Genomic DNA, 23,293 nt, shown 5'->3' on the forward strand with positions numbered 1-23,293 from the left:
TTTATCAGTACTGTCCTCATTTCTCCTTTTTCTCTCTCATTTTCTTCTATGCTTGGGTTTGTGTTTTTTGATATCAAGGGCAAAAACCCCCTGTTGTTGGTGTTTTTCACTTCATGAAATACCTGTAACAAGCTACAGGGGTAGCAAAGGAAACTGTAACAAACCCCAGCTGTCAGCAGATACCCATGCCTGGTGTTGGCTGACAGCTGTAACTCCTCTGCCTCTCTGGAGAGAGGTTGTTCTTGGCCTCAGCCATCTCCACTGGAAGGTGACAACACCACATGTGCCTGGGACCAGGGTCCTCTAAATGAGTTGGGCATTGTCTGAAACAGCATCAGCTTCCTCGTGGTGTCTGAACTCCGGAATACGGGAGATACGCTGGGGGATGTGGCTGCAGAGGTGACAGTGTCAGTGTTTGCACACAGCTCACTGTCGCTTTTGGAGCACAGGCAGTGCTCAGGTGAACCCTGAGGAGTGCACTGGAATTGGTGGTAAGTTAAACCACAAGCTGGTGAGATGCCAATTCCAAAACAGAGTGTACACAAATGTCCTGGCAAGAGGCTGTTGGTAGGTCAGCTTGCTCTCATTGGCAAAAGGGGAAAAAACTGGGCAACACACTGTGTGATACCAGTCCCTGGACAATTAGTGACTATTAATGCCCTCAGGACACTGACACAAAGCCCTGCAGTGACAGGGAGGTAGGGACAGGGAGCAGGGAACCGTGGGAAATGTGATGGAAAGGTCATTTCCCTCATACGTGCCTAGTGCCAGTCTTCACTTGGGCCCAGCATCCCTGGTGGTGCCCATGATGTCACCTGGTACCTGGGCACAGGTTGACTGGACAGGGATCTGTTATGTCAGGTTTCATTGGAACTGTTATAATTCCAAATAATGGTAACACTAGTGACAATAGCAATAAGGTACAACAGTACTCTGGAGCTCTAGCTATGGATCAGAATTATATTGTGCTAGGCACAGCAAAGCCCTTTCCATCACCACTGGAGAGTGGGATAAATGAAATCACAAAAGCATGGGAATAGAATTAGAAAATAAAGGACTGTCTCTCTACTTTTTATTTGGATTTCCACATACATTTGGAAATGGTTGTCAGGGTCGAAATTGGCAAAATGCAATTGAGAACCTCTGGAAAAAACTATATTTTGAGGAGCAACATATAGAGTAAGGATCCTCTCCCTTAGATGGCTCAGTCCCATGAACCTGAGTGTGCTTTTGATCTGGCCATGGCAAAGCAGAAGATTTTCAACGGATGACAACAACTGAGAGGATTTTGGATGACGGCAGCAAAGAAATACAAAGGGGTGGTTAATTGTGTGACCCATAGGGAACACTGGAAGACATTAATGGGTATAAAGAGGGCATATTTCCATAAATGACCATTAGTCTTCTGCAAATGTTCCTTGAAATGTAAAGGAATGATTTTGTCTCTCCAATTAATCATCCTAGAAATCCTCCTTCGTGTAATCTTGAAAACACGGGAGAGGACTTAGTATCAGTAAATGTTGCCAGATGTACAAAATGGCAGAGTAATGTGTTGTGTAAAATGATTTTTGGTGGCAGAAACTGGATAGGAAGCCAAGAATACTGCACCAACATTTGAGCTTTTCTGTGAGAGGCGTTGCCAGCCTCAGGAGGGAGCACTGGATAATTTATAGGTTAACATTTTCTTTTTATGTGAATAGCATTTTTTCTCATTTATAGTTAATTAGGTTAAGCATGCATGGGGAGTGAGGGAGGAAAGACTTTCAGAGAGAATCTAAACGATTAGTAATTTGAATGAAGTAACAGAATCTGCTAAAGGACGTAGCTCTGGAATTAAATATGTTGCTATAACAAGTGTAAGTATCAGGAATTTTAAAGGTTCTTACATTAATTATAACAGCAGCATAAAAAGAGGTAGAGAATATTTACAGATTTGGCATGTGGATTCTTTTCCCAAGTAGCTGCTGTTTCATTTTACTAGAGGAGGAGAAACTATTTGTCCCACCATTTCACAGGTTTGTATCTTTTGCCCACATTTCATGTCTTAGGGGTTTTGGTTCACATACAGAATCAGTTAAGGTGAATTACAAAGTAAAATGAACATTTCCTTAACCACTGAGTTTCTTCAAATCTTTTTTCCTGTATGAAATCCTCTTGACACTTTCTGGTTGGATGAATATTTTTTTGGCAGATTCTGTGTATTCATCTTTACTCAGGGACTGGAACAGTTCCGCATAGGCCCCTCTAAAAATTTTGCAGCATATCTAGTCTGGGACAGACTATTATGCAGCTACTCAAATGGCTCGGGGTATTAAAATCACCTGGGCTGCAGTTTGTTTACTGGTGCACAGACCTGTCAAATGCAGCATGTTGATGGTGAGGGTTGCACAGTGGGCTGGCATCTCCCACCACGAGGGTGGTGCAGCTCTCCTTTGCAGCACCACATCACAGGCTCTGTCCCATCCTGATGTCGTGTTTCCCTGGCACAAATGGCTGGTTTCAACCCCAAGCCTGGCTCTTCACTCTCTGACCCAGAGCATGGCTGTTATGGCCAGAGCCAGGATGCCATATTCCAGGATACCTGTGATGAGCAAAACAGAATTTAAAAGAAGGAAGACATTTATGAAAAATTAGTTAAAATGCATTTTCACCTGGAATGCCTTCCACTGCGTAATTTTTGAAAACGCTCAGAACAGCTTTTAACTAATTTTCAGTTCTCTTAAATGTTGGGTGGAGTTTTTAGATGTAAGCATGTGAGTTCAAATTTAAGCACTTTATCCAAGGGATCTGATGTACAAGCTCTCCCAGCTGAAGAGTGTGCAGTACTTCTGAAGACCAGGCAGGACTTTGAGTTAGATACTAAATATAGATTTAACAGTTTATCCCTTGACACCCAAATAATCTAAAAGGTGAATGATTTATGATTTCAAGAAATGAGTGATTATTTATACTGGAAAACACTGCCATTTTTATTGCACATGAACGGTTCCACATGGAGAGTTATTCAAAGCAGTTTAATATTTGTGTGTGCCCACAAATGCCAGTTTCTTTTTCTAGACAAGGATCTTTAAAATATACTAAAGAAATTGAAGCTAAGCCCCAGTGAAAGTCAGAGAGAGACAAGCACTGAATTCCTTAATTTTAAAAGATCCCAGTATTTACTGGCTTACCCCCAGTTGACACAACAACATTTTAGAAGCAATTTTGGATTCTTCCAACATGAAAAGTGTGGTGCAATGAGTTTAAATGTCCTGCCTTGGGTGACCCAGGGAAGCAGAAGCAGACACAGTAGAACAGAGGCACATGACTCAGAGCCTGGCCACCTCCTGAACTACAGAACTTCTCTCACAAGCCAAGGGGATTCTTTCACATGTGCAAGGAGAAATGTCAGACAAAACAACAGTTCAGCCAAGCTCATGGTGAGTTTGCATAAATAGGTTTTGGCCAAGCAGCCGACGCTGAGGAGCAGAGCCCAGAACTTTGAGTTTGGTTCCTGGCAAACTGCACCTGTGCCTCTGGTGGCTGCTGATGAGTCCTTCGCCTCACCAGCCTGAAAAGCTGGGCAGGAATGACTTATGGAGTGGTTGTGAGAATTAGCTAATTTACACTGGGCCAGAGCTCTGCCAGGGAGCTGCTCTGCCCTCAGTGGGAGAGCCTGAGACGTGCTGTCTCCAGGATAGGATTGAATTGCACAAGGGCTCATCTGTTGCTGCTGAGGTCATTGGGAGGTATTTTGATCCACCCTTTAGCCCCTGTACTTGCCCAGGCAGCGCCATGGACTGAAGCTGACAGACGGGTGCAGTTTAGGCATTTTGGGCATCAACCAGCTCCCACAGGGCAGCTCAAAGAAAGAGCTGTGGTGAGCACTGCTGCCTGTGGAGCTGCACCAGATCTGAAGGGCAGCATGAGCTCTGCCACACCTGATTGCTGCACCTCTAAAGCATGTCCATAGCTCTCCATGAAGAGATTCCTGCACAGTGAGAATGTTAACAGGACTTGTCCCTCTGCCCACATGTTGGTTCCCATACATGGCAGGAATGATCACAGCGGAAGGATCCAGGTGAGGAACCACAAGACTCTTTATTTCCTGACACCCCTTCTGCTTAGAGAGTCAGGCCAGTTCACAGGGGGACAACTCTGGGATTAGGCAGGTGGACTCTGCAGCTGCTGTTTTATTTGTCCCAGCAGCATCAAATGTCTCCTCTCTTCAGCTGAGAGAAGAAGGAAGAGAGGCAGGCATATTTTATCAGTGGTAAAAATGGCAGTATCCAAGGAGAGGGATCAAGAAGGGATGGCTGGTGTGGCTTCTCTTCAAGACCTGGATCACACCACTAGCAGCTGAAATGCTTCTTGGACCAGTTGGTTTTCCCATCTTTGGGAAGGGCTCCTTCCCTTGCACCTGGGCTTTGTGTGTTCTCTCTGTTCACACTTCTATACTTGATCATCAGGGCAGTGGGAGGTGCTGGGTGCACTAACAGTGCCTGGAGTACTGCATAGCTCTGATGGCTTTTGCTGTTTCCTTGTGGAATCTATCCTGGAGGCTGTGCCAGTGGATGTTCCAAGGCTTGGCTCATAGTTACATTCCTTTGAGAAATAATGGTTTCACTGGAAGAAGTTCCAAGTACATTAAAAATGTAAGAAGTACAGCATTTTTCACACAAACGCTTGCTGTCAATATGGATAATGAGCTATGTGCTGCTGGTTTCCTTCTTGGGGTGGGAGACAAAGGAGAACTGGACTTTGTGCTGAATGGATGCTTGTGAGAAGCTGGTACTATTCAGTGATTCATGAGCAGCTTGCAGACATCAGGAGTAAAGGTTCGTTACATCTCTAATTTTTTTCTTCCTTTGGGCAGGTGGCCTAACAGCCCAACAGCTGATCCTATGTTTTAAATTTAATTTTAATTGAACGCACTGCTAGAGATGCCTTAAATTGACTCTTTTTGTTTGAATTTCCTAAGGGAGCTTGCCCCAAGACCTCTATCCTAGTGATAACTTATTCTGGCCAATGGAGCCAGTGTGTATTTATTGTGTAGCTCTCTGTCCCCTCTCTGGCTTCTGCTCCCATGAACACTGCAGTTGCTGATGACTAGAAAATCACTCAAGTGTGAACTGTTTCACTGTCTGTCACTTTGCTCATTAGGCTAGTGAGAAAATGTATCTACGGCTCTGTCACACACAGCCCTCATTAGGTTAGCAGCACATTGAGATCATTGCCTTTTTTAAAGATGGCTGCAGGAAAATGGCTGGGTAGTTTGATGCTCCTCAGTAATAAGTGGAAGTAGCAAAACTAGGGCTCACTGCATTCCACTCTGAGATAATTGCATTGTTTGCAGAGCCTGATCAATGGAATGAAGTGATACTGCTGGGCGAGGCAGCATAATCCCACTTCTTACTCTGAGTGGAAGGGGCAGAAGGTGCTCAAGGTGTGCAGAAGAGGTTTAGGACAAGGACACTCCATTTTTTGCATCTGCTTCTCCTTGTGCCTGTTAAACTGGAGGAGCTCCACTGAAGATGGTGTGCTATCAGTTGTATCAGCATGAGCAGAATTTAGGTCTATCAGCTATAGCTCTAACTGGCAATGAGGGCTACCAGGGGGTTTCTAGTTCCTACCCTCAGCAATTAGCCAAAGTAGCACTAATCAATACAGACCCATTTTAGCCATTCCTAGAAGGCTGCATTTAGACTCTCTCACTGCCAAATGTCCGTGCTGAGCTTCTGCTAGAAAACATGTGCTAAATGACCACATGCCTTCTCTCTAATTAGTGCTTTCTTTCTTGTTTACTTCTTTTTTTAAGCAAACAGTGCCACTGACTTCCACACTGGCATTTCCCCTGAAACTGATGCATTAACTGTTATATGCCATGGAAAAACAGGTAGCTATTTACTCCAACCACCAGAGCAGTGACAGAATTCTACTTGCAGTAGCACCACAGTGCAGGATTGGATCACTGTATTGATGGGAACTGCTGCTTGCTTTGCTGCAAAGGGTTATTCTGGGAGCTGCAGTACAGCCTTTCCTGCTGTGGCTTTGGTGTGGACATAGTCTAGCTCACCTCCTTACTAGGTGCTGTTAGCATTGGTAGGTGAAGGTTTGCATGTCACTACAATTGCTCAGAAAAGTCATTTTACATGAGGAATTTCTTCTATGCTTTCATTGTAAAGTATTTCTACTGGTTATTTGCTTCTCTGTGGTGATCCCAAAGACCTGAAAGGGAGTTTACACACAAACTTTTGCATTAATTGAATCTTTATAGATGTGTGTGGGGCAGTGTCTGGTCTCCCCACTGGACCTGCAGTGCTCATGATCCATCTCTGCTCCGCCATGGGAATGTTCATCATTAGCATTGGTGCAGAGGATCTGTGACATTCTGTAGCTGATTAGGTTCATAGCAGATATGTATCCCCTAGGGATAAGATGAAAAAAACTTAACGCCTTTTTGCTTATTTAAAGTTGCTATCCAGCTCCAAGTTAAATTGGATATCAAGTACTTGACTTGCTCTGCATATATTCTCTTCAATTCCATATACATAGGATTCTTCTCATTATCTGCATTTACAAATTCAAAGGCAATTAGCCCTGAAATAGCTAGAAATGTAGAGAAAGAAATGTTTGAATTTTTATTTCCCATAAAGTTCACATTTTCTTTTTCATTTAAGTGGAACTTTAATTTATTTTGAAGCACATACGACAAATGAAAAAAAAGAAAGTCTCTCGTGGGATGGGAGGCTGAAAAGGACCATTGTCATGAAACAGAATATTTGCTTCCTAAGCTGGTGATTCAAATACTCCTTGAGAAGCTGAGTCTGTATCCACATGTTGAGAGTGCTGGTGCTGGGATGGTTGGGCTCTGGTGCTTCAGGTCTCCTGGTAGCTGAGCTGGCATCAGAGCAGTGCTGGGTGTTTCTAGAGGCCAGCCTGGTTTCTGTGCTTGGTACCAGCCTGCAGTGTCACCACAAAGCACAGCCAAACCTGCAGCACCACACCATCTGCTGTGTCCAGCCTGTCCCTGCCATGGGCTGGCATCCAGCTGCCTCTACAGTCCCCAGCAGGAGCTCAAATTTTTATCCAAGCCAAGCTTTGGAGCTACCTGTGCAGGAACACCTGTGTTCAATCAGAGGCTGACTGGGTGTTACAGAACATGGGAATGGAAGAAAGGGCTCAAATTCTCATTTAAGATGTAATCCTGGTGTAGCCTCTGTGAAATAAGCCACTGCAGTTCCAAAGGAATTGGTGTCCCCATACTGAGAATGAGCAGACTGAGAAGGCTTGGCTCTCATAGACCCAGGCACAGAGCAGACATAGGATAGGAGCCAATTTCCTGGATTTTTCCTTTGTGTCAGAATGGAACCAGTCTGGTGAACAGGAAAGCCTGAACTGTGGCTGCAGTGCCTGGGCAGGAGGGCAGCTCTGGGGACCTGTCTCCAGCTCTCTGCCATCACTACATTCCCTGCAGACCAGCCTGTCCATCCCTGCAGGGTTTCACAGGGCTTGTCCCACCTGGCCACTGGGAATAACAGGTTCATGCTCTGTGTTGATTTTGCAGTTGTCTTCAGTTTTATATCAGTATTTAAGTTTCCTTCTCAGACACAACTTGTCTTCAGACATACCAGCTTTTCATGAAAGTAATTAATTTACAGCAATATCACTTAGTTCATCCAGCTGGCTGGTTGTGCCTTATTAGTGCCTAGGAACAAGACTAGGTTTTTTCTTCTTTCTGACAGGGGTTCTTGGAGCCTCGATGAGCAATTAGTTTAAAAAAAGCTGTCCTGGGGAGACAGAATTAGTACTAAAAAGGCCCAAGCCCTAACTTGAAAACCTTTGAGATGTCAGGAATTTTGTTATTCTTTTTATTCATCAAAGGATACATTATTAACTAACAATCTTCCCCAAAATACATACCACCTATTAAAAAATAATAACTTTTTTAAGGTTCACAAGTTAATTTTAATAATTTTTATTTAAAGTAAAAATATAATATCATATTCCAAGAGATGAATGAGTGTCCTGCTGAACAGATGATGCTTCAAGTGTTGCTTGGGGTTTTTTGTGTTGGTTGGGTTGCTTTTTTTGTACAATTGACATTTTCATAAAGAAATTTCCCATCGCAGAATTACTGCAGGAGCTGACTTTCAAAGGACTGTTGGTGGCATCGGTTTCTTCTTCTTTTCATTGGAGCTGGGGGGACCCAAGATTAGACTGTAGATGTTTTAACATCTGTAAATTCTTCAATATCTGCTGCAGTAGGAAAATAAATAACCAACAGCAATACATGAAGACATTATATGTAACATGGCCTGAACTAGTACCTCACTAATGTGTACATAACCTGCTTTATAAAACCATATCTTAGCCAGGCTAAGCACTTAATTATTATTGATTAGTTCAGCCCACTCTTCCAGTATCAGTCGTTATTGAAATAATCTCCGTATCCCTCATTAAACATGCATCTGTTTCCATGGGAATGCATTTTTAAATAAGAAGTGCTATTTGAATATTATTGGTTTCACTGGTTGTTCAGGCACTTGGTACTGTGGTTGCCCAATCTGTCATAGTTAATCAACTCTCATCTCTTAACACTGGCTGCAGTTATCAATGAGTTGAGGATTAATATTCTGGGCGAAGCAGATGATAAATCATTTGTATATAATTAGTGTACAGCAAGGTTACAGCTGACATGAATTTTTATCTTAATTATGAGAGAAATTTGTTCCATTAATTTAATTTAGTTTGCATGAGTGGCTAGACACCTAACAAAGTTAATCTTACACCTGTCATTACAACATTAAGGAGAGGCTCATTTTCAAGCTGTAGACACAGAAACTCTGGTATATAAGGATAATGTTGCTCATTCTGATGTGAAAATAGATGATCGTAGACAGAAGATACAGAACCTACTCTGTTTAAAGACTTCCCAAAGGATTTATGTGTGAATATTACAGAGATTCAAATCTGCTTGCTGCTGTACCGAGCAGAGTAATTTTCCTTCATTCTCCTTCTGTACTCCTTCATGAGGGAAGCATGCAGTGCCTACAAACATTTTTCCCTTATTTTCATGGATATGCATTTTAATTACTTTAACTATATACATATAGTTAACATCTGACAATACCATAGCACTTGTATGATGTAATATCTGCATTAATAGCTATGGGTGAGGAAATTCTGCTGCCTGCAATGCAGCCTTCATATTTATGTGAAAAAGAATTATTCATAACTTCATCTACTACACAAATGGCAATTATGCAGGCATTTCTGAGGTTTCAGCAGATTGAATAAACCTAAATTCTGTGTTAATTATCCAAGCAATTATCAAGTCTGATAAATCATACATGATTGATAGATAAGGTGGGGCTGTTTGGGTAACAGGATATGGTGTTAGTTATTTTGCTGATAATTAACCAAGCACCTAAATGAAAGAAGACTATTTGTGGCATCTCTTATAAAAATGTTTATCTTTATAGATTTGTTGATTATAGTTATTTTATTCTGGTAGGATGACATGGAAAAAGAAAAGCCAATACCCAAGTCTTTTTACAGCTAATGAGATGAGACTGAATACAGTGGAGAGAGAAATATAAGTGAAAATTGCATTCTGCACTAGCTCAAGTCCAAATACATATTTGTAATACAAGCCACAGTCTCTTTCACATTTGCAGCATAAAAATAACCCTCAAACAGAAACATTAATTGAACAGTAACTCAGATTAATGTTTTGTAATATTAGTTCACAATTATTACTCTCAGCTAAGGTCAAGAAGTATATAGTTGGATATTCACAAAGAAATGACTGATTTAAAAACAAAGAGCTCTAATGGAATTCAATAGTGCTTTTCAGTCATTCCAGTTGGCATCTCTATTACCTGAAATGATTCACAGTCCATTATGGGAGCTTCCATGCTAATAGAATGTCTATCTTCTGTAATACAGACACATCAGGGCACTAACTGAGAATCTGTCACAATGAATTTCATCTAGATTTCACTTCATCTCTTCATGGACTGTAAAATTTGCTCTTGTACAATGCCTAAATTTACTGTGGGTAATTGAGAGAGATCTATAGATGCAGCACACAGTAAAAAGCAGTTTTCCAAAGATCTATTGTAAATTGTGCAGATTTGGTTCAGTTGGGAAAAGATTATGAAATGCTGGACACCACTGTCTGCTAATTAAATGTTTTTGGTGAGCTCTGAAAATATTTTGAATGGATCACAGTGAATAGAAAAGTGAAAACAGCAGCCTGGTTAAAATATTTCTCTTGCAGCTAGAAAGGCAATGAAAAAGCTTTTGAAATCTAAGAAACCCAAAATAAGAGGTAGGCAAATGAGTGAAAGTAAGCCCCATTACCCCCTGTAAGACTTATGGATCATATCAAGTAGACCTATGATATTTTTTATCTCTCTTGTGTTTACATAGTGCAAAGTGAGATAGTATCCACTTAATCTGACTTCTTCTAGTTCTTTAGAAAATCCTTCTTAAATAGGGCAGGCAAGTCCATTTTATTTTTGCAACTGAGAATATCCATCCTAGCTGAAAATGTTGCTGTTAAGTTCTATGCATGGATTCTTGATAAAAAATTAAAATAACGTTTAATGCGTGGCTCATTTTTTTCCCAGCTGAATACTTGCTCCTCTGCTCATGAAATAGATTTCCTGAGCATTTTCAACCATTTCTATCTATTTTTTTTTTTTAATTTTACTTGTTTCCATTGATAGCTAAATGAAGTTATTGGTATCCTTACTGATCACAGAATTTAATATTTGTTAGCCAATTACAATTGTGATATATTCTATAGCTTTTTTCCTAAGCCACAAACAGAATAATAGCATCACGCTTCACTGCAAGTGAAGTGATCTCAGCCTTTACATTAGGAGAAAATCAGAATGGTATGACTGCAGTTCATTACTGAAATAGGTAACTGATGAACTGAAAAGACAAAGGGCATTGTTAAATGAAATGTCATTATTAGAGCTGCTCATGTTTAACAAATGTACTGTAAGTTAATTCAGTGGTGTTTTCTCCAAAGTTCTCCGTAGGACGTTCACCATTCATGCTAATGTCTTCACATGGTCAAAGTATTTTTATTTTCTTTATGGAAATAAACATTAACTAAATCTTAAGCAAACACCAGTTAAACTGTTGTAAAAAATGGTACATCAATTTTTGTCCAAGGTTTACTTCCAGAGCTGTGGCTCACCCAGTGATCTCTGAAAGAAAAGCCTTTTTGAATGTTTTTGAATGCTTATGTATATTATGTTTGAATAAATGCCTTGTTTTCCTTGAAGGGAAACAGAAGGTAGATCCAGAGTTTCATGGGAAAAAGATTTAGTCTTTGGGCTCCAATTTAGCAATTTGTGATTATGCAACAAAGCACTTTGGCACGTGTTTAATGTCAGGGCCTGAAGCATCTGTTTAATATGTTGCTGAATTGGGGCCTTAAAGCACTAGCAGAATCTTGGACCTTGTGTTTTAAGAGCTGTGTAAAAGTAGTGTTCTGATATCAAATAAAAAACATATCATACTTTCAGCATCTGTTGGAAACTGTTTGCATTGCCCCAGAGGTGATAAAAATAATTTATGGACTCAGTATTTTTCACAACAAGGAAATGACCTCAGCTTTGGCAATCTGAGGTAGTTAGTGAAGCTTTTCTGCTACATTTATAGATTTACTTGAGCTACATATTCTTTGACCTGTATTTTAGATTTATTGGCAGATACATAAGTCACAGTGAATAACCTAAAAAGAAATTGATGCTCCGTGCATTTTGTGCATGGATTGACTGACAGATTAAGAAGGGCTGCTTCTTCACAAGTGATTGAGACCTATGCCCTTGCTTGTTATAAATATGTCTGTTGGAGTGTCATGTGAATTTTTTAACTAAAAGTTTTAATACAACAGGAAAATTAAAAGCATATTTAGACTATAAGATGTGTAAATATGAGCTTGAAAAGAGAACATACATTATGGATGTCATGATAAGGACAAACTCCAGGGAGCAGCCCTTTTCTTCTCTGAGCAGGCCCACTGGCCTGGCACCTCTCTTAAGAACAGGACTGCAGAGTCCAAGTCTGTTGCAGTGCATTAATGGTCCAAAAGAGCAGGGCAAGAAAGGTTCCTCTGGTTCCTCTCCTCCTGCTGTCGAAGTAGTGACACTCAGGTCAGCACTGATAGCAGCTGAGGCTTCACCCAGAGTTTGCTTTGTCTTGAATTGGTTTTGAAATGAAAGTCTGGGCCTTCAAGGTACATATTTAAGGCGTATTCATCCCTTTTTCACTTTAGGCAAGGAACTTAGAAGTTGCAATCAAATATCTGTACTGACAGCTCCATCATTTGCCTGATGGAAACTGGAAAACAAACAGCCCCCTCTCCCATCCTGCCACCAGAAGTGAGATTAATTTAAAGTGTAGGGCAAGACTCTAAAAGTTTACTTTCAATCTCTGTTCTTATGGCCTTAATAACCCCTTCACACAGTTTTTTTGCAGCAAAAAATAATTGGCAATATAAAAGTTATAAAGCAACCCATGGTGATGTATCTTCATTTTCTTAGAGGAAGCACAAGACACATAATAAAGAGTAAAAGTTTGCTCACTTGAAACTGAGCTTCATCCTCATCTGTTCAGCTATGCAAAGATTTTAAATGTATGAAAGAGGGATGTAAGAAAGAAATTGTAACAGATTCTATCTGTTCTACTGTTTCTGTCACCAGAGACATCATAAACAAAATAAACACGACTTGGACTGCAAACAGCTATGGATGAATTAATATTTTCTGCCTCCTGAATGTGCTACAGGAGATCTCTGCATTGGAAGTGAACCTTGCACTGTCTGAATATGCACGGGGCGCTCTGAGCTATCTCCAGCAACGCTAGCCACCAGGCAAAACATGTTTTCTCGACTTATTGCCACTCATTTGTTTAACTTCACCGCCACCTGCTGTCAAGGAAGGGAAGCTGGCCTGCAGGCTGGGAAATAGCTGTGATGTGCCCAGGTAGGACTTGCCAAAGCACTTCCAACTCTTACACAATTTTAATGTGTTGTAAAGGACAGGAAGGAAATAGTTGTTCATAAGGTTTGTGTCCCATGCATCCTTTACCTCACCCAAGGGAGTGTTTTATCCTTGTCACACCTTGTGAAGACTGCAGTAACACCAACCTAAGTAATGCCACCATTCTTTGGCACATTTTCCTTCTGCATTTTCCTCCTGCTTTTGCTCATGTTCTTTTTGACAGCACTCTTGCCCTATGTTCCTTCAAACAGATCCTGGAAAATCCCATCTTTTCCACCTTGCTTTAAAGTACCTAGAATAATGGCTTGAAGAGTAATCAGTAATTATAACATTTCTCATTTTGTGCAATGAAAGCACCATCAGTTTATCAGCCAGAGAGCACCAGAGCAGATGGATCCTCATCTCTTTCAGTATGTCAGTATTTCATACCTCATTCAGTATGTCAGGAAGTTCCTTCCAGTCTAGTTACTTGATGCTGGCATTTTCACTACATCTAACAAATAACACTCAGTGTGGATAATGGGTTGCATCCAGGAAAAAAAAAAAAAAAGACAATCAACCAACTGAACAGCACCCCTTCAAAAAAACCCCCAGAAATATATGTATATGTAGGCTGTTAATTGAAAAAATAGTTTGCTTATGGAGAAGATATTAAAATTGGAATATATTCTGCTACTGATGGGTGCAGTTAGAGATGGGAAGTCTGTAAAAGCATGACATCTTCTATTACTTCCTATGTACGTCTTTCCAGCTTTGACTCAATGACTTAGTTCTTTGGCCTGATTCAATATAAAACAACAGAAAACTTTCCTTCAACCACAGCAGGCTTTGGCTAAGACTGCCAGCAGAATGTCTGTGGAAGACAAGGTGATATTTGAAGATTAACACAAATATTGTGTTTAGATAGTTGATCTGATGGCCTTGAAAGATAAATGATATTACAGTTATATACATTTATTACAAATAGTATATTTTTACTCTGCAATGTCAAGAATAGGCTCTTGTCAGTGGCAGTACTACTTTGGTATTAACTCCTCATGGCATTGCTTCCAATCTCCTTGCTTTTCTGATTTTTTTTTTTTAATTACTAAAACGGCTAATAATCAGTACAGCTGTAGAAAAAGCAAGATATATTCTATATATCTTCTCTTAAGTCCAAAAAATAAAATTGCGTTTTGGTCCTGATCTCAGAATATGTGTCGCTATCAAAGCTAAGTTATGAGCTATATGGCTGAAAAAATGTAGCTCGATTTTCAGATACTGTGTTAAGTGCAGACCTGGCAGTTAGAAAAATCTTATTCTGCCTTATAAATGGAGTGAATTTGGTATGGAGTTCAGTGAAGAAGCATCAGAATGGAACACCAGCGTTGCGGGTTCCTTAGTAGAACACCAACTCTCAGGGCAACAAGATGTATGGGAAAAAGTCTTGTCCAGCATTTGGTAGCCTGTTAGCACAGGAGTGTGTTCTGGTGGGCAGAATGTAGAAACAGTCAAACTCATGTCCAGATCTCCTGATAAACCTCAGTATGAGACATGGAACAAAAGACTCTGAAAACGAAAGAGTTACATAAAACACTTTGGAAAAAGGTTGGGCTAGAGTTGACCATGGTCAAAGGCCAGAGATGTTGCTTTTTTTCTTCTTGTTTTATCTCTCCATAAAATGTTTAAAATACTTGTTCTGACTCTAACCCTTTCACCATGCATTTAGTTTCCTCAGTCTCTCCTATGAAATGAGTGGATGCTCTCCTGAGAACATCCACTCTTCTGCACAACCACTCAGCATATGTGGAGGCAGACTTCATAAACTGAAGTATCTTCAGAACTGGCTCAACATTTGAAGTTCTGCCTCTTGGAAAGTTCATGGAAAATTACTGGTACCTGGTAGTTCTAGCTTACTGCATGGCACGAAAGCCACTGCTTTCCTTCTCACTTTGGAACTCCCAGTTCACTTTGTCTTCCTGAAAGCAGGCTTGGCTGTTCTGTCTCTCACAGACCAGCACAGACCTGTTTTCTCTGAGCCACTATGAAACATGCTGCTTCACTTCATACACACTTCCAGAAATAAAGGCAGGTGAATCCTGATGTGATGTTCTGATAGAGCATATGCACTCAATTCATCCTACTTTCTAAATCAAAAAATTGCAGGGGTTTTTTTGGCTATGCAAAGGGAAGAGTATAGTAGATGGATTGACTAGACGACAGCCAGTTAGGGAAGCAAAGACTGACAAAAAAGAAAATGCACTGTCAGATTTTTCTTTAAATCTGCTGTAGAAAGGGAACTGGGAGACAGTTTCATCAGAAGAGATGAAGCCAGAGAAGTGGCTTTAAACTCAGTAGAACAGTAGGCAAGGTAAAAGGTTAATTATTCCTTTGGTGGAAGTTACAGTCCCTGAATTAATGGGAGCAACTGCATCTTCCCCCATGAAGCAGTTCCTGGATTCAGTCATTTCTGCTCCCCATGGCTCCAGTTATGGCATTGCTCCATTCTCACTGCTCCGCTTCCCACCAGCCCCAGGCTTCCCAAAGTGGAAGGAATTAATTTCTGCTGAGTCCATCTGTGGGAAATGGAAGAGTTTCACAGCATGGCTTTTTGGTTTACAAAGTCTGAGTAAGAGAAGCAATGCATCTCTGCAGCTACAGGGCATCATAGCCTGGGGTATGGTAAGTTGGCAGAGCAAGGCCAAGAGATGGGCAACTGGAAGAGGTTATATTCCCTCACAGAGATAGATTTAGGAGACAGAATGTAGCTGCACATCTGTTTTTCATACTAAGTAAAACTAATATGGATCCCAAGAAAGAAGGCAGCAGCAACGGGCAGCAGAGCTTGCTGGAGTTAACACTTGCTTTGTGAATGAGCTGTGACTTTAATAGCCATTCCAAACAAACTACACTGGACAGCATATGGCATATCCCAGGTATTTGTGTACCTGTAGGAACATTCCTCCTAATTTTAAAATCATGGAAGTTACAAGGCATCCTTTTCCACCTTTTTTTTCTAGAAGGCATAGTTCCTGATAAGAGGGCATGCTTTGGGGATAAGCAGTATAACTCCAGACATATTACTTCCAGCCTTTCAAAATCACAAGGATATGAACTACTGGAGACAGTGAAGAAATTGCTAGGAGAATTCTGCAACAAAAGACTTCATTAGCCTTGAACTGTAAAAAAATCCAGCACAGTCACAGGAGTCAGCCATACTGCTGCTTTTGAGGTGACTGATAAGAAAAGTGCTGACAATCTTAGAGGTAAATCTTTCTCCTGAGTGGCCCTGCATAAAGGATGTGAAGTTGCATAATAAGGCATTGAAAATTCTTATTTTTATTATGACCCTTGCAATATTTGATGTTTGATTATAGCCCAGCTCCCAGAATCAAGGGATCAGGTGAAAGCTTCTGTTTTAATTAAGAAACAAAGGTTTTCTTCATTTTATGGTTGCTGGAAAAAAAAATTTCCAGGGGTGCAAAGCCCCCTCAAATCAGATGGAAAACCCTTCATGTTGATATATGATTTAGGTATATTAAATCACCTGATATAGGTTGATTACATTGTTTGTGGAGATTGAATTTTTAATGTTCATTGTTTAATAACATTAAGGATAATAAACCCAAGTGAAGGTTTCTTTTTTAAATGACCCATGCTTTTATTAGCAACAAAACAGCTTCAGGGAGACCTGAGCTCAGGTCAATTGATTGCTTTGTGATAGCACTTGTGAAGGAACAAAAAGCAGGTAAGACTGATAGCTGATGTTGGAATTGTCTCTTTCTGGTAAATGACATTAGATCTTTGGCAAGAGTGGATGCAGATACACGAATCTGAAAGCAAGAACCCCACCAAAGGTGACTCAATACAAATGTTTCTGGCCACAGTGGGCACCTGGTCGTGCTGTTGTAAAGGACAGAAAGCTGCCACGATTTGGGCAGGCTGCTTATTGTTTCTGCACAAGGCAGCTTCTTCCAAGTGGAAGGTGGAAACTGGGTCTTGTTTTGTTTTTTAACTTCTTGTGCTTTAAGAAGCCTTAGAAATCATATAAATTGAAAGCTAAAGCTTTTGAAGATGTAACTTTATCCTCCCTCATTCTCTTGGGCAATAATGGATCTGTTTTCAAGTCACCGTTTAGTATGAGTGATTTTCTCCAACTCATCAACCATTGCAAACTTCCTGAATATTCCTCACTGCACAAAGCACTAGAATTACCAGTTGGGTATTTCTGCTACAGCACAATGAACATGGAAACGAACTCAACATTTCTACTCAGCATCACAGGCTGAATGAAGATTCCTCAGGCCACTGTTGTGAGATGCTGGAAAGAAGCACAACATATCACTTTTCCTTCATGGTAATCATGAGATGCTCTGTGCTGACTTACTCAGATAGGCTACTCAGTTTTAGGCTAGGTGACATTCTGATGATTATCTTTACATTTTGGAGATGTAATGCTGTATTATCTTATTAAATAAAATATTAAATCAATATTATGTGGACCAGATTTGTGTGATAAATTAAAAAATAATTTGGTAATTACATGACCATTTTTTTAATGAATTACATACTTGAGTTAAGTACAGTTAAGAACTTCCATGGTTTTAACATTCTTGACTTTTACCTAGTTTTTGGCAAGGTTCCCTGATATTTAGGGGCTTTGCGCAGCTTTTGAAGGGTGAGAGAATCAGTCTGCACAAACCCCAGCCTTAGAAAACCAGTCCTTTGCAGACTAAAATTCCAGAAAGTGTTTTCTAGACTTACTATAGCTACTAACTGCTTTTATTAACTCCTAAAGAAACTCACATTAGTTTGCCCTTGAATTTTAATGAAATGTGTGCCATCACCATTGTGAAGAAGAACTTATTCAGAAAAATTGTGTATTTTATTTGTTAGCATATTTGGGTTCAATTTGTGTTGAAATTAGCTATGATTTGCAAATAACAGGTTAAGATCCATCCTTTTCCCTTACCTCTGAATAGCTAGAACAGCAAAAAGTAATTCATTTTTCTTAATAATTGCTTCTGTAGAAAAAGAAAATCTTTGAAAAGACAGCTCAGCCAAGCTTCTTGAACACTGTAAGAAAATACTTGGATCACACTCTGAAAAACCTTGAACTGTCCAGTGCAATAAAACTTGGGACTGCATTTCATGATGCCCATAAAACCTGCTCCAAAGCCTCCTAAAAAATGTCTCAGAACAATTCAGAAAATGTTTGATTCAAATTACAAGAACTCAGTGATTTAAGGGACAGGAGAAGTAAGGTCACTGTCAGCCCTGATTTGTTTTCAGGATGCTCACTCTTGTACTCCGTATGTATAACTGAATAATGAATTAAAACATATTAAACCACCTCGAGGCGGCTTTCCAGAGCACAGCCGGTACTCCAGGAATGCATGTCTTACTGGCAGCAGAATACAGCGATGTGCCTGGTGTCACCAGAGGGTGCTCTTCCCCCATTCGTCAGTGTCTGCCTGAGTGTAAGCAAGATTTGATTCTTAAAAAGGCACGTAGTTCTACTGCAGTTTTGGATTACGCCAGGATCCCCTGTGTAGAAGCAGTCTGAAGATGGAGGGAGTGGTAGTGAAGGGTAGCAGAGTTTGCTTTTCATTTAGGGTTAAGTTGCAGTCAGGCTAAAATTCCTAAAGAGCATTGCTCAGTGGGACTGTTTAATTTCAAAATGCACACATGTATAAATTACTCAGGTTAAACTGGATGTCTGCTGAGACACTGAGACAGAACACAGCCTTTTTTTTTTTTTCTGTAGGCTATTTTCCTTTTTGCTTAGCTCTGTCCAAGGTTACACTTCCCATGCTCACCTTGAATCTCTACAGTTCTGTCTTTTTTACCTCTACATCACTGATATTTTATCTTGCTTCTCTTACTACTTATCTGCCTTTCCAATTCTCTTTCAAAAAATCAACATAGAAGAAGAAAAGCCAAAAATCTCCTCCATCTTAGATCATCATTCTCCTGGGAGTGAGGTGTACCTGTGAGAAGTCTGTTAACTGTTTCAGACTATCTCACTCCATTGGGAAATTACTGTTCATTTTTACAACTATTTTAAGTGAAGGATGTGTCATACTATTCTGGCATGTAGAAGGTAAAGTCTAAATCCATATATTTTGCCTAAAAATGCCACAGTGAAAATATATACCTCTCTGCACCTTTGAAAAGATTTGTAAATCAGTAATCCAATGACCTCTAGTCTCTTATTCTTTGAACATCAAATAAATCTTACTGGTGATTCTGTTTGGAGAAGTTTTACCTTTCACAAATATATTTATAAGTTCCTGGGCTTTTTGTTTTCCAACAATTCCAGATTTGCTCAGTCTCAATACACAAATGAAGCAAAGTATTTCTTCACTGTGCGAGCATCACAGACAGAGCTGTGATCTGTAATTTAATATCCTGGCCCAAATTAAGGAGTCTGTGATGCACTTAGAGTGCAAAGGTTCTCATTTTGTTTGTTCCTTCTCAGGTCGAGGCTCAGTGAATCAGACTTAATTAGTAATTCTATGGATTTGTGAGTTAGAAAGACCCACTTCATTGTCCCGGAGATTAATTTCTTTTGAGCATAACAGCTACAGATGACCTGAGACTTTCAGAAGAGGTGTAAAGGCACTGTCCCAAACAAACCTCTCTGGGGGTGGCTACTCTGTGTCAAGGTGTGCTGTGCCTGTCCTTGCCTGGACTTTGCAACGTGTACCCATATAGAAACTGAGAAACTCCTCAGCAGCCTGATTTTCAAAGAGAGTACAGTAGCACTCTCTGAAAATCAAGCCTCTCAAAAATTGAAATACCCAAAATGCTTGGCTACTTGCGTATCCTGACCACAGTCTTTGAGTCATGTGATCAAAATCATGATGATGCAGAAAGAGAAGTCTGGTAAAACCTTTAGTATTTGTCAGATACTTAGTTATAATATTCTCATTACTCTCCAGGCAGACTTTAGACCAGGCACAGATGAAACTGTAGAGAGGACCAGCCACCAATTCTGCCAGCTTCTGTTATGTGGACCAGGAGGGATCTGTGACTTTTTTTCTTATCAGAACCTCAGTATTTTCACTATCAGACTACCTTTTCTTCTCCAGATTCCACAGGCCACAAAGTCTTTCCTCTTCCTCCTATTTAAGAAAGGAACTACTCTGTGGCCCTTTTCTAACTACATCACCAAAATGACCATGAACAGGAGTTTCTTGTGTTACCGCAGCCATTACTCTCACCTGTTTTGCCTATGTTTGCCTTGGGTTTGGTTGGGATGAGCTAACAGCTTGGAAAGTGAGCTAAAAATGTTTGTGTTCATATTGCCAATCTTAACAATATTAAACAATGTTAAAAATGACACAAACATATTTTTGTCTGCCTGTTTGTTTTAAACTATTAAGTGCCGAAAATAGGAATTGTTCAGAGGAGAGACTGAACAGGACCTTGGCTGGACTGGACCTTCTGAATGTCACCCATGGGTACGATAGTGAGCATGTTTAAAACATCACTATTTGCTGTTCTAGGTGAGTGCTGAAAGGGCACAATACCTTGCAGAGAATATCAGTCGGTTTGCAATGCAAAAATGCAATGGTCTGCTGCAGCCCCTAACACAGTGGCTACTGTAACAGGTCTGTGACTTTTTCATTTCACAGTGCACAGTCTCATTTCCGCTGACGATAATTGGGAATTTGCAATTGCCCACTGAATGGTTCTCTATGCTTACTACATCTCAGGAAATAGATGAAGGGGAGCCGAGTAACTGTAAGGAGATGGGATACAACCAAGACAACAAATTAAAAGAGTAAATGCATACAGAGGGAGATTCTAGTGCTGTGGCCAACAGTATTGCTGATTCCAGAAACCTGGATGAAAACCATCACAGGTATCATTTCATTAGGGATCAGGATGGAAGTGATCTCTCTGCTGGGGCTGCTAGGCAACAAAATGGCTTGAAAAAAGAGCTCACCCAAGAGATGAGCCACAGAAAACAATGCAGAATTTGACACTGAGTCTGGAAGGCTTGGGTTTAGTTCCCTACAGCTGGCTTCACTTTCTGCTGTTAGTAGGAATCCAACTGAGAAGATGCAGTCATGGCAGTACCGAGGTCCATAGCCCAGTGCAACCACTGAGATCCTTTCCATTTACTCCGAGATGTGTCCATGACACTTTGTTTTATGGTATCCATAAACAAATGTTGTACCTTAACAAGAAGATGCTGTAGGAAGGACCATTGCACAGGAAGTTATACTTAATTTTATCTATCATGCAGAATGGAAATAAATTGCTTTTAGGCCTTCTCAGCATAGAGAACATTGGAAAGTTACTTAAGTTACTTTGTTTATCTAACTGTGTCTGCTCTACAAAGAGTGGAACCCTTCCTGTTGCTGTTACAACTCCATCACACATTTTTCTTCTTATTACAAAAAGAAACAAATATGTGCTAGAAGAGACAGTGAGACCTACTGCTACATTTTCAGTGGTGACTGAGTTTGATGATGTCGCAAGTCCAGGCTGAACAGCGAAATGAATCACATGGCTGTATGAAAAAAGGATGAAGCTCTTCAGCTCAGCTTCATGGGATCAAGATTAATGAAAAAGGAAATTCAAGACATGATTGTTGAAAGCAGCTGCACCAAGCACCAGAGCTCACTTACCTTCACAGATCAAAATGAAGTAGGGAAAGGGAAAACAAAGCCTAAGTTAAATCTGCTAGAGATTTGCAAGCACAAAATCTAAAAACCTGAAGGAAGGGAGGTTTTTCTTTTTTAGATGGTAACCCTCTTGGGACTCTTCTTAAACCTAAGTGGTATTTAGAAGATTGATTATCCAAATGTCATAGGGGACAACAGCTCTGTCTGGGTAACTGAGTGAATTTGCATCACAATTAGGTATTGGGAAGCAGTGCTTTTGAGAAGTATTGTATTGAGGTTCAAGTGATCCAAGATGAGTTGTAATGACCATAGATTTTTGTATTTTTGTGCCTTTCCTTTTTCTTTCCTAACTACATACCAACAGAAGGAAAATTCCAGCCTATAAAGGAGAAAAATGTTTCCAGTCCTTGTGGTCTCATAGACATAGAGCAAATTAAAACAACCTATTACATTTCTGTAACTACATCATTTCAGGGCAGCTTTGTGATTTTGGGGGCCAGTTGCATGAGTTTTAAAGTTCATAGGAGTTAATTAGCCCTGTCTCCTTCCTTTGGATTACTGTGCTTTAAAAAGCCAGAGAAACAGTTCTGTTTCCTGGGGTGGGTTAATTCCCTCCCTTGTCTGATACTCAGTTACTACTTAAGCCCCTAGTTTATACTACTTTTGGCTGTTTATTTTTCCTTTTTCTTTAATGTATTTCTTTGGAAATGAATTTCATGACCATATCATGGCTCAAGAAAATTTTTCTCAAGTTGATGTTTCTTCTCAGCAGTTGCCTTATGACCTGTACTTGCTGGTGCGTCTGAAGGTTGTCTACATCCCTTCTAACACTCTCCTGCTGTTTCAACCCTTCTCTTTGTCCCTGCTTTTCGTTGGCTTCAGTCTTCCTCTGCATGGCAATCAAATTAGAGACGTACAGTTCTCTGGGAGGAGAAGACAGACGAAACACAGACAGTCCATATTGCTGTGCTGACCACATTAGCCTCTGGGGCTGTGGAACAGTGTTCTGCAGCTCTAATTAAGATGTGGTGTGTGGTTAAACCAGGCCTGAGCTGGTCTGGCCTATTTTTACTTTTATTATTGTTACTATTGTTTTGATCACTCTGTCAGGGCAGCAGTCAGAATGGACTGGCTCACGTATGCTCTGCTGCCGTCCAAAGGATGGGAACACTGCTCTCCTGTTCCTTCACCTTCTTGAGATGCTTCTAGCCATTCTTTTTAATACTCTATATGTGGCAAAGAGTCTGGAAACAGAACACCTGTGATAGACTTGAAAAGAGACCCCTGTCAGGTATTTCTGAAGCCATCGCCAACAAGAATGCTACCCATGAATACTGCCATGGTTTGCTACCAGGCTGTTCAGCCCATCAAATCCCTGTGCATTGGTGTGATTTTATTCATGAATCCAACGTGTGTTGGCAACCAGCCTGGGCACAGCATCCAGACCCCAGCACACCCATCAGGGTCTGCCCGGTGCTGCCAAGCCCAGGATGGGAGGCCAGGCTCCAGCACATTCAGGTGCCCACCTTCCCACCAGGGGATGCTCAGACGTGGCCCCCTGATGTGCCCTCCGCTGGGAGGTAGAGCCAGCACATGTTGCAGGGGTTCCTCAGCATGGGACTGTTTGATGAGCAGCAGCTGAGGGAGTGGGGGGTGTTTAGCCTGGAG

General features: G+C 40.6%; 1 long non-coding RNA gene across 1 annotated transcript in view; it reads left to right on the forward strand.

The window, feature by feature from the left end:
- The window catches only part of LOC125328744, a 30,082-nt gene extending 12,597 nt beyond the window's left edge, over positions 1 to 17,485 (forward strand). The window contains exons 4-5 of the long non-coding RNA XR_007204828.1: positions 12,708 to 12,989; positions 14,725 to 17,485. This is a non-coding gene — a long non-coding RNA (uncharacterized LOC125328744). The remainder of the gene's footprint in view (positions 1 to 12,707; positions 12,990 to 14,724) is intronic.
- Positions 17,486 to 23,293: the final 5,808 nt, after the last annotated feature.

This window comes from Corvus hawaiiensis, chromosome 7 (genome assembly GCF_020740725.1).
Source record: "Corvus hawaiiensis isolate bCorHaw1 chromosome 7, bCorHaw1.pri.cur, whole genome shotgun sequence".
Classification (NCBI taxonomy): domain Eukaryota; kingdom Metazoa; phylum Chordata; class Aves; order Passeriformes; family Corvidae; genus Corvus; species Corvus hawaiiensis.